The sequence below is a fragment of the Aotus nancymaae genome, unplaced genomic scaffold (assembly GCF_030222135.1).
Source record: "Aotus nancymaae isolate 86718 unplaced genomic scaffold, 86718_ANA_hifiasm-v0.15.2.pri h1tg000006l, whole genome shotgun sequence".
Classification (NCBI taxonomy): Eukaryota; Metazoa; Chordata; class Mammalia; order Primates; family Aotidae; genus Aotus; species Aotus nancymaae.
This window is the reverse complement of record NW_026988417.1, coordinates 69525280-69537934: the sequence shown is the minus strand read 5'-3', so window position 1 is coordinate 69537934 and position 12655 is coordinate 69525280.

The following is a 12655-nucleotide window of genomic DNA, read 5'->3' as shown; positions in this document are numbered from 1 at the left end:
TTTCTATTGCCGGTTGGTTTTCTATAAACATGAAATCACTTCAACAAAATAGCTATTTTAAAATGTTTTGGCACATCTGGTTTCTACTTCCTATAGTGGAAGTTTGGGATGAAATGTTGTCCAGGATATTATGCAGCAGTCCCCTAAGTATTATTATTGTCATTAAGATCACCCTAACTTCCATTTGGGATTGGTTCCCAGGTGCTAATCAGTTAAAGTTAAAATATTTTATCCAAATAATCCTAAGAGAGTATTGTTGCCATTTTCAAAGAAGGAATGGAAATAATTTGCCCAAAGTTAAATATCAAATATGGGGGAAGAATCAGAATTCAGGCTTAAGTTAACTTCAAAGTCCATTAGGCAACATGCCTCCCAGTAACTGACAACATCCCGTGGGATTATGAAGGACTGGTATTTTCAGTACCTACTGTGTGCTAGGCCTAGAGGATACAAAACATCTAGTTAATGGAGTCTACTCTCTTATAGTCTAGTTGAAAATCAAAGGCCTACAAGAAAGGTAAATAGCAATGCAAGGTAGTAGATCTCAAGTATCAAACATGACTTAGAAACCGAAAGTGCTATGTGTGTTCAGACCAGAGTAACCACTGAAGCAGGAGTAGAATTGTCTTTTGGAAGGAAGGGGTATTGAGCTGGACCTGGGAAGCATTTAGTCCATTTGCTACAAGGGCTCTTTAATTATCATAAAAAAACAGATCCAGGGAGTAAATCTTTTCCATGGTCCTTAAGGAGGAAGTCAAAATGAGGACAGCAGAGTTAAGTGCCCATTTCTCCTTTTAGAAGCCAGTTGACTAGGGAAACTGAGAATGTAGCTTGCAGGGGTTAGCCTTCTGGGAAAGGCACAGGAATGGATTTATGGATAGGTAGGCCCAGGACAGTGGGCAGAGTACCCATCAGAGATTGCATTTCTCCTGTGACCATGATGAGAAACTGTGGACTAAGGATGCTGATTACCCTGCAGGGATGGTTGGCAATGACAAGTGCTTGCCCTTATGTGTCCCATTTCAACCAGGACACCACTCTTCTGCTAACTTGTTATTTCTTCACATAAGTCTACATAAATTTCAATCAGACTACATCTTTTTGTACGTTTCAATGGTCAATGTAAACAATAAATGTATATTGAGCAACTGCTTCGTAGCAGCTGTTGTGCTAGGTCCTGGGGATATAGAGCTCAAAAAGTGGGAGTCCCTGTATGTCAAGAAATTCTTGGTCAAGGGACATAGACAACTAAACAGACAATTTATCTGCCACACAGTAGTGCTGTGACCATGGTAAACATGTATGTCTGGACTTAGGGGCTTCAATGAAGGTCCTTTCTACCCCCAATAGCTTAGAAATGCAGAAACTGAGGTTGTTTTATGAGAGTTTAATCTTTAAAATCAATGCACAATGGGTCAGAATGGAAACATGCAAAGACAAATAGAAAATATGGACTAACCCATAAGGCTCCACTCTGCCCTGAAATCCTGGGTCTTTTCATCCATAATCTCTTTATTAGACCTTTGGGTCTCTGAATTTCATGCTACAGACTCTTGAACCTTATAAATAATAATTTTACAGGTGTGGAATGATGCATCCAGATTGTCTTTGTCCTATCCAGGGTCACAGAGCTAAATATTTGCAAAGCAGGTATTGGAAACCCAGTTTTCAGATTCCCATTTCTGTGCTCTCAGACACTATTCCAGACATAGGAGTGTGTTCTGCAGTTGTGAAAACAAAACTCAGCTGGAGTAAGACTTCCTTAATTTCTATGTCGTTAGCTTCCCAGCAAACTCCTTTTAAAAAATCAAGTGTGGCCGGGCACGGTGGCTCATGCCTGTAATCCCAGCCCTTTAGGAGGCCGAGGCAGGCGGATCACAAGGTCAAGAGATCGAGACCATCCTGGCCAACATGGTGAAACCCCGTCTCTACAAAAAATACAAAAATTAGCTGGGCGTGGGGGCACTCGCCTGTGTCCCAGCTACTCGGGAGGCTGAGGTGGAAGAATCGCTTGAACCCATGAGGCGGAGGTTGCAGTGAGCGGAGATTGCGCCACTGCACTCCAGCCTGGCAACAGAACAAGACTCCATCTCAAAAAAAAAAAAAAATTAAGTGCATGTAATATTTGATTATTATTATTATTAAGACAGAGTCTCACTCTGTCGCCCAGGCTGGAGTGCAATGGCACAATCTTGGCTCACTGCAACCTCTGCCTTCTGGGTTGGACCAATTCTCCTCCCTCAGCCTCCCAAGTAGCTGGGATTTCTGGTGTGTGCCACCACTCCCGGCTAATTTTTGCATTTTTAGTAGAGATGGGATTCCGCCATGTTGGCCAGGTTGGTCTTGAACTCCTGACCTCATGTGACCCACCAACCTCAGCCTCCCAAAGTACTGTGCCCAGCCTGGTTATTATTTTTTACATCCAACCAGCTGATTTGGTTTAGGAAAGAAGGTAGTGTTTTACATGCTTATTACTTTGTTTTTTAAATATGAAACATTTTCATAGTGTGTTGCTTTCAAACATCCTGCAACCATTATGGGTTCATTCTCTGCTTTCCCACATCAGTGTTCTCTAAGGTGATGTCTAACGAGCCCAGAGATTCTTCACCTCTGTCCTCTTCCCACAGTTGCCAAGATACTGAGCTACTGGAGCAGCTGATCCCTTGGCAGCAAAAGGGAACACTTTGGAAACAGGTTTTCTAGACATGAGAGCAATGGTTCTTGATTCCAGTGACATCTGCCACTGAGTTTCTCTGGGAACTCACTAATCTTCTTTTAGGTTTTTAAATGTCTTTTCAATTTAATTACATGTCTGCCTTTTACAGATGGTCTTGCCACCTCTGACCCTAATATACATGTCCTCAGAGTAGGCACAGAATAGAGAACTGTGCCCAGGGTGCCCATAGGTAAAACAAAATAAAATGATAGCTCCTCAAGATCCAGCTATATGAAGACAAATAATAATGTGGGCCCTGATTCCCCCTTATTAATGGTTTCACATTCTGTAGTTTTAATTATCTCGGTCAACCATTGTCCAAAAATATTCAATGGAAAATTCCAGAAATAAACAATTCATCAGTTTTGAATTGTGCACTATTCTGAGTAGAATTATGAAATTTGGCACTGTCCAACTCCACTGGGCCTAGGGAAGTGAATCCTCCCTTTGCCCAGCATATCCACACTATAGCTGCCACCTGTCCGCTAGTCAGTAGCTGCTACCGTTTTCCAGTCGCCTGTTGCAGTAACACAGTGCTTGTGTTCAAGTACCCCTCATTTACTTAATAATGGTTCTAAAGTGCAGGAGTGATGCTGGCAATTACCAGAGCATTGGTGATGCTCTCAGATATACCAGAGAGAAGCTGCACATAAAGTGCTTCCTTTAAGTGAAAAAGTGGAAGTTCTTGACTTAATACGAAAAAAAAAAATGTATGTTGAGGTTGCTAAAATCTACAGTAAGAACAAATCTATCCATGAAATTGGGAAGACGAGAAAAACAAATTTATGCTAGTTTTGCTATCATAGCTCAAACTGTGAAAGTTATGGCCACAGGGTGTGATAAGTGCTCAGTTAAGATGGAAAAGGCATTAAGTTTGTGAGTGAAAGACACGAACAGAAATGTGTTCCAACTGATGACAATTGGATTCGGTACTGTCCACAGTTTCTGGCATCCACTGGGGGTCTTGGAATGTTTCCCCTGTGGATAAGGGTACTATTGTATATTGGAAACAAATTGTAAGAGCTCTCAAATTTGAGGAAATCATTTTATTTTCAGTGGAATAGGGAACTGAAGCATTCATACTTCTCTAGCTACTTATTGCGAAAGAAGGATGCCTAAAAGAGCAAGTTGGCAGGCAAAGCTAGAATTTGTTCCAATGGCCATCATTATATTAAATCTAGGATGGCCTGACTTTCCTGGAGAGGAATTACTTGTTTGATGGCCTTGCTCATGGCTTTCAGGATTCTCTTTGTGCAATAGTTTGGAAGTAATTATCTTTCAGACATTTTCCAAGTGCTGGCTAAAGTGAATGGTTGGCTGAGGACTGTATAGACCAGACATGCTATCATTTGGTAATCACTTACTAAGTGCTGTACTGAACACCTTGTAGGGATCTATATATAATCCTTACAGCAACTCCATGAGATAAATACAATTATGATTGAGAGATGAAGAAACTGAGAGGATGATGATGTTTCTAGTTTTTTTCACATCACAGCAAGTACCTCCTCAAGAACTGAGGGCTGAGCGCGGTGGTCCATGCCTGTAATCCCAGCACTTTGGGAGGCTGAGGTGGGAGGATCACTTGAGGTAAGGAGCTCAAGACCAGTCTGGCCATCATGGCAAAAACCTGTCTCTACTAAAAATAGAAAAATTAGCTGGGCACGGTGGTAGGCACCTGCAATCCTAGCTACTTGGGAGGCTGAGACAGAAGAATGGCTTGAACCCAGGAGGTGGAGGTTGCAGTGAGCCAAGATTGTGCCACTGCACTCCAGCCTGGGCAACGAAGAGTGAAGCTCTGTCTCAAAAAAAAAGAAGTGAGAGGATTGGTCTCTCAGCACATCTGTAAACCCTTCATGATGCACTGGATGGAAAGCTCTAGTTTGGAGAGGGTTCATCACCTTGCCAGGGTTAGGAAAGTGGCTAGTGTGAGGCTTAAACCCAAGGCTGTGCCTACAAAGACTGTGCTCTTTATACTGAGAACCATCAGTTTGTGTAATGTAAAATTCTCACATACAGCTCCACAGAATGAATTATATTTGTTTTTATTTGAGGAGCGACTAAAGCTAAGTCTCTTTGTGATGCTAGTGTTGGGACATAGGACAAATGCTCACGTTACTGGGTTATCCTATTGGATTGTATTTTCAATGTTCAGTGCTTTTAGGGTCACCATTTGACTAATGCATTAATAGAAATCCTATTGGTTATACTGTAAAAAGGTTCTGCTATATTTACACCAAGTGGGAGGGTTTTAAGGGTAGAAATCACAGAGCCAAGCAAAGAGCACAGCTATTATTATTACACTAGGAGGATAGGGAGCTGCTGCTTTAGGCAAATTGAATGTACCCTACGGCAATTTGGGAAAGCAAGTACATTCCTTGGCAATCTTTTATTTTTATACATCTGAATCCAATGAGAAACTGGTTAGGAGGATACTCCTCCAACATCAGCTCCTCAGCACGCAGCCTCCCGTGTGTGATAGTCCCTAGTCACGGGATGGAGGCGCAGGATTATCTTCTGAGTGCTGCTTGTTGATCTGGTCCTCTCTGCTCCATGTTGCATTTGTGGAAGCTTGTACAGGCACAGGAATTAAAGATCTCATGTGATCTGTGTGTTTACCTGGAGACAAAACCACCTTTCCCTGGGGTTTCTTCCTCCAAGTTATACTTTTCATCTTATGAGTGTTTATTGCTTCTTCACCTAGAAACTTAGATCCAATGTCTGCTCAGAAAAGAGGAAAGGTAATGAAATATACTAAAGATAGCAGATTGATACACATAGGAGTTTTAATCCTGAGGGAACTCCCACCCATTTTAATAGAATTACTCTTGGTTAAGCACTGAAGGAGATTAACAAGACCCTGGAGGATGAAAAGTCAAGCTGTGGCTGTGACCTGGCCATCACAGCTGCTGATCGAGGCCTTGTTCTGCAAGCTCTGAACTTGTAGGTACCACCTCAAGAAGCAGATGCCCCAGAGAAGAAGAAAAATGATCGTGAAGTTACAAAACCATGTCCTAAAAGTATACATCTGGGCTTTACTAATGTTCATCCAACATGTTGTTAATGCGTGTTATCACACTAACCCATTGCCGAAACAGCAGAAGCAGTAGTCATTTATTCCTAAATGGCTTTCCAGATGCTTGGCAAGCAAAAACTTTTCAGACAAGACCATTTTTTCCCGAGTGTTAAAAATGAGAATCTCTGAAGAAAAGTGAACATTAGATCTCCACATATTACTGATCACCTCAAGAGAACTAGACGAGGAGCCCCAGCACAAATTGTGCCCAGTGTATTTCTACAAACAAAATTAATAAGAGGCAAAGCTTGAGTGTACCATACTATTCAATTTCTGTATTGCTAAAGCTGAGAAAATCACTCCAAATCACATGACTGGAGTCCAGCCCTAGAGCAAAACTACTGAATAGTAGGATTTATGCCATAGCTAAGAGATTCAAAAGAACACAAAATTATATAAGCTCCTCTCCCCAAACTAGACAAAGAAGATTTTTAAAAAGTATTTGTTGGACTGGAAGCAAAGCAGGAGAACTGGGAAATAGAGCAAGAGAGTAAGTCAGAGTAGCTCTTGGAAAGTCCGGTCCTATGGGTACGGTTAGTAATAAAACCTCAGATGGGTTTGGGGATCTCGGAGCAGGAGGCCCTATGCTTCCACTTTCCATCAGGAATCCTACAAAGAGATATTCTCATGGAGAGCCCTAAGCCAACATAAGCGACTACAAGTAGAATAGCAATGGCCACAGGGCAGATCCAGCCAGACAGACCCACCATCTCTACCTCCATGTTTCTGGAAACATCATGGTAGCACAGGAGAGCAACTGAATTTTTCACATGGTTTCCCCCACATGCTTCCCCATGAGCTCCAACAAGAGTTTGCCTGAGAGAAATCCAATGGACTAGGAATGTCCTTATGGTTGCATGGACCTGGGAGTCAAAGGGTAACTTTAGACTGTGAACATCAGCAGTGGATGGTGGTGAGAATAGCCAAAGCCATCTCAGAAGAGTCCTCCTCACAAGGAAGCCATCACAGTTTCCCACTCATTAATATCAAGATCATATGTAAGAACCACAGGAACCAAGATCATTCTTCAGGAGATTTAAAGAATAGGGAGAGGAGAAAAGTCTTGTATTGACTAAGAACTTACTCAAGAAATATTGAGTTTTGCTGGGCACGGTGGTGCAAGCCTATAGTCCCAAGCTACTTAGGAAGCTGAGGCAGGATGATTTGCTTGAGCCCAGGAGTTCAAGTACAGCCTGGGCAACATAGCAAGACCCTGTCTCAAAAAAAAAAAGGAAAGAAAGACTGAGTTCTAAACAAGTAATTTTATTTATATTGAATTAGAAAGATATAGTTTTTCTATTACCAAGTAGAAATTGGGGCTTATGAATTAATTTAATTTAATGATAGAGAAATAAAATTACTTCTTAGCTCACCTGACAAATGTGATTGTAAAAATTTATTCCTGCACACATGTTTTAGTGTAAATTAATTCACTGTTACTATTTTATCTCACGTTTTAGAATGAGAGGCTTGATGTTCTCTTAAAGGATTTTAATAATCAGTGAAGAAATTAGAATAAGTTTTTAAAGAAGATGTAGTAGTAAACATTGGAGTTGTTGCCCCAATATCCATTCACCCTCCCTTGTGAAGAGCCATGGTATTTAAATCAATAGGGCCATTCCACCACCAGCGGTGGCGACTGGTTCAGGAGAGCCAAGCCTCAGCCAGTCCGCACGTGACATTTCCCAGGCCAGCAGGGCTGGTCAGAGGCGATCCATCAGCATTAAGAACAAGTCTCTTCTTCAGGAGTTGTGAAAAGGACTTGCCGGATTTTGGAAATGAATCCAGAAGCATGGAGCCAGTCTTTGTTTGAAATCAACACCATAAAAGGTAAAAAAAAAAAAAAAAAAAGACAAGTTACTAAATCAAACCAACACTGAAACCACTACTTCTAAACTTTCCAGTGCTGAGTTAATCAATCTCTTTTTCTGTTTTACCCAGTTGGAGTTAGTTTTCTGTTACATGCAACTAAAAGCACTCCTGAAATATTACAGACTGGAGTGCAGTGACGCAATCTCGGCTCACTGCAAACTGTGCCTCCCAAGTTTAAGCGATTCTCCTGCCTCAGCCTCCCAAGAAGCTGGGATTACAGGCGTGTGCCACCATGCCCAGCTAATTTTTGTATTTTTAATAGAGATGGGGTTTCACCATGTTGGCCAGGCTGGTCTCAAACTTCTGAACTCAGGTGATCTGGCCACCTCAGCCTCCCAAAGTGCTGGAATTACAGGCATGAGCCACCACGCCCAGCCAGATGCCTTTTTCTAGACAGTTATTCACTGAGGAAAAACCCAATAAGGAAATAAAAGCAAATTCTATGAAGGGAAAACCAGAGTACCTTCTTACTTTTTATATTTCATATTTATCTTCTCTCCAACATGTAGTATCACTCTTCTAGTGACCTCTACATAATGGATCTATCTTTCTTTTCCTTCCCTCTCTATCTCTTTCTTTCTTTCTTCAGAGAGGAGAAGGAGAAGGAGAGAGCAAGAAGGAAGCCAAGTAGGAAAACATCAACAAAAGCTCCCTGCCTCCAATCGGGTAGCTGGAACATTCCTTTTTAGCTCTTATATAAAGCTAAGAATGTATGGTCCCATTGTTCAGGGATACTGGGTGACTCCACGAGAATAATCCATTCCACAAATTCCACTGACAACTCATGACCAGGTGATGCAAGCAGTGGAACACAATGCAAGTGGATTGTTTGATCTGTCATAGACATCAGGGCTGGCAGCTAAACAATTATTATATTTCACTCACCCAGGCTCTCTCTCTTGCATTCCACTCCTAGGCTCTGCTGGTAAGCTCCCAGACCAGAGTTTAGAACAAGCCAGTGGGCAGGACACTTATCAAAGTGCAAACATTTACTTGACAATGTGGCAGTTAAATATAACCTGCCAGAGACTCTGAGTACATTAGGGAAGGCTATTGTCCCATGTGGTGTACAATGTACCCAAGACTTCCTCCTGTAGACATTCTCTTCCACATTCTTTTATTTCCTTCCTGTGCCTGCAAATTAGTGATGTTCAATGGGGACCTACTGTCTTTAGGGGGTCACATTTTGTTCCTACTCTTTCCCATTTACTCTTTGCCTTTTGGGATAGGAGACAAATTACAAACTGCTGGTGCACAGCGGACCAAGTGCACAGGAACACACTGACATTTATTTTTTATTCATGTTTTTTTTTTTTTTTTTTTTTTTGAGACGGAGTTTCGCTCTTGTTACCCAGGCTGGAGTGCAATGGCGCGATCTCGGCTCACCGCAACCTCCGCCTCCTGGTTTCAGGCAATTCTCCTGCCTCAGCCTCCTGAGTAGCTGCGATTACAGGCACGCGCCACCATGCCTAGCTAATTTTTTGTATTAGTAGAGACGGAGTTTCACCATGTTTACCAGGATGGTCTCGATCTCTTGACCTCGTGATCCACCCGCCTTGGCCTCCCAAAGTGCTGGGATTACAGGCTTGAGCCACCGCGCCCGGCCTTATTCATGTATGTTTTGAGACATAGTCTCACTCTGTTGCCCAGGCTGGAGTGCAGTGGTACAATCTCAGCTCATTGCAACCTCTGCCTCCTCGTTCAAGTGATTCTCCTGCCTCAACCTCCCCAGTAGCTGGGATTACAGGTACCCGCCACCACGCCTCACTTATTTTTGTATTTTTAATAGAGGCAGAGTTTCACCATCTTGGTCAGACTGGTCTCCTGACATCATGATCCACCTGCCTCGGCCTCTCAAAGTGCTGGGATTACAGGCATGAGCCACCAAGCCCGGCCAACATTTATTTTTTTATATCACAGGGCGTGTGGATCCAGGAAAAGACATGTAATTCCCAAAGCTTGGTTTCAGCTCTTGGTTTCAGCTTGGTGGTGCAATAGCAAATTATGAGGTGAGGAGCAACTCTAGAGGCTAAAGTTCAAGCTGCTCTGGAGATTCTAACTCAGGGGTAAGCTTCAGGTAATGGCTGGGGAAGAGAGGAGGATGTAGCAGGGTATTTTTGAGTGTGACATGTGAGGAAAATGCCCACATTGAATAACAGAGGATTGAATCCTGCATCCATGCTGAGCCAATCATGGGTTTAGAGTTAACACCCTGCTAGTGACAGCTGAATTGAAACATATTCTGTACTTGGAAGAATTATTTTAAAAGTCTTTACGAATGCTACTAAAAGACTTTAAAAATCTCTGCATTGGCCAGGTGCAGTGGCTCATGCCTGTAATCCCAGTACTTTGGGAGGCCAAGGCAGGCAGATCACGAGGTCAGGAGATAGACACCATGCTGGCCAATATGGTGAAACCTTGTTTCTACCAAAAATACAAAAATTAGCTAGGTGTGGTGGCATGTGCCTGTAATCCCAGTTACTTGGGAGGCTGAGGCACCAGAATTGCTTGAACACAGAGGGCGGAGGTTGCAGTGAGCCGAGATTGTGTCACTGCACTCCAGCCTGGCAAGAGAGCAAGACTCTGTCTCAAAAAAAAAAAAAAAAATCTAATCTGAAAATGGACAAAAGACATGAGGCACTATCCAACTACAGAGGTTACATCATGCTAAATAAGTACATCAAAAGATGTTCAACATCACTAGCCATTAGGGAAATGCAAATTAACACCACATTGAGATATCATTACATACCTGTTAGAATAACTAAGATAAAAAAAATAGTAATAACACTGATATGGTTTGGCTGTGTCCCCACCCAAAATCTTGTTTTGAATTGTAATTCCCATAATCCCCATGTGTCAAGGGCAGGACCAGGTAGAGATGATTGGATCATGGGGGTGGTTTCCCCCATGCTGTTCTTGTGATAGTGAGTCTCATGAGATCTGATGGTTTTATAAGTGTCTGGCATTTCCTCTGCTTGCACTCACTCTGTCCTGCCACCCTGTGAAGAAGGTGCCTGCTTCTCCTTTGCCTTCTACAATGATTGTAAGTTTCCTGAGGCCTCCCCAGCAATGTGGAACTGTGAGTCAATTAAACCTCTTTCCTTTATAAATTACCCAGTCTTGGGTGGTCCTTTAAGCAATGTAAGAATGGACTGATACAGATACCAAATGCTAGCAGGATATGAACAACCTTGATCTCTCATACATTGCTGGTTGGAATGTAAAATGTTATAGATACTCTGGAAGACAGTTTGGTAGTTTCTTTAAAAACATATGATCTACCAATTGCACTCTCCTTGGCATTTATTCCAGAAAAATGAAAGCTTATGTTCACATAATAACCTGTGCACAACTGTTCACAGCAGCACTATTTGTAATAGCAAAAAACTAGAAACAACCAAAATGCCCCTCAAAAGCTGAGAGGTTAAACAAACTGTTGTACATCTATCCCTACCATGGAACATTACTCTGCAATTAAAAGGAATGCTATTTATGTAACATTCTCAAAATGACAAAATTAGAAGTAGATAGCAGAATAGTGGTTGCCAGAGGTTAGGGATGGTGGGTTGGAGGAAATTGAGCATGACTAGACAGGGGTCACATGAGGGAGATCTTTGTGGTGGTGCAATAGTCCCATATGTTGATTGCACTGCTGGCTACAGAGTCTACATAAGTGACAAAATGGCATGGAACCCTACACATGCATTGTACCAATGTCAAATTCCTCTCCCTGCACTATTTTTTCCAACTTCCTGTGAATCTCTAATTTTACAAAAGCATTTAAAAGCCCTACAGAGGCTCTCTGGAACTAAACCAAATGCTACAAGCTTCTGTGATTCTGCTCATTTCCTGTTAACCATGCCCACACTTCCTTGAGTGGGGACCCCTTTTGCCACCCCTAGCCCAGGTAGTTCCAGTGAAAATATCTGACCTGGCCCAAGCAGTCAGCACATCACCTGCCCCTACACTCATCTAGGCTGGACTTGACAGAAATGCTGGGGCAGAGATGATTGCTCTTTTGTACTGGATTCAACTCTAGAACGAGGGAAGTCTGGGAACTACATGAGGGATTGCAAATGGCACTCTTACCAAGAAAGCAGAAGTGAGAAATGGAGAAAGAAATCCATTTTAGAGGAAATCATTTTAGCCCTAGGTCCTGGCATGTCTACCTTTGGCTGCTCTGTTTTTGAGCCTACACATCTCATCAATTCTGGAGCAGGCAGCCCTGTGTGTTACCATAACCCCTGGATAGTTAGCAGTTAAATGGAATAACACGAGGGATGCCCTTTCCTTTCATAAACAAACTAACAAACAAAGCTCTTGGGGGTGGGGCAGGGGGCTACCCACTAACCCAACTCTCTGTATCAGCAGCATTCATGGAAACCTGTTTTCTGGGAATCCTGGACGCAAATCTATTGAAGCAGCCCTTGTAAGGGTTGATAGTGAAACCTAACACCCCCACATCCAGGTGTGCCTGGAGGATCCTGCGGGGAGAAACCCTGTTTTGTTAATTAAGGCAGGATACTGATCCCCAGCTGATAACATTCCAACCAAGGCTGATCATTTTGCTTCACAATTCCTTCACAGGTAACCCTGTTTTTGCCTCCTTTGGGCTCACTCTCCTCCCTTCTCCTGTCCACCCCAGTCAGCCTTCCACGGTTCTGCCTCTGCCTGGTCTCTGTTGCCCTCTCCCTTGTTCTTCATGAGGTCCTGAGAAGATCTGAGGCCCACGCCTCCTCTCCCCCCAGCCCCCTGCCTCACCATCCCGGTAGAAACAGGGCTCTTTTCCCCTGTACTCTGGATCCCATGTCCCAGGACTTGCTTCCTTCATCATCTCTGCTCTCCTAGATCTGCAGCCTGCCCCATTCTGCTGGCTCTTCCTCCTTGGTATATATACATGCTTACATTTCTCTCCTTATGAAAACAAACATTTGCCCCAACACTCTACCTCCTACTAACTATTGCACTCTCTCTCTAATCTTCTCGGT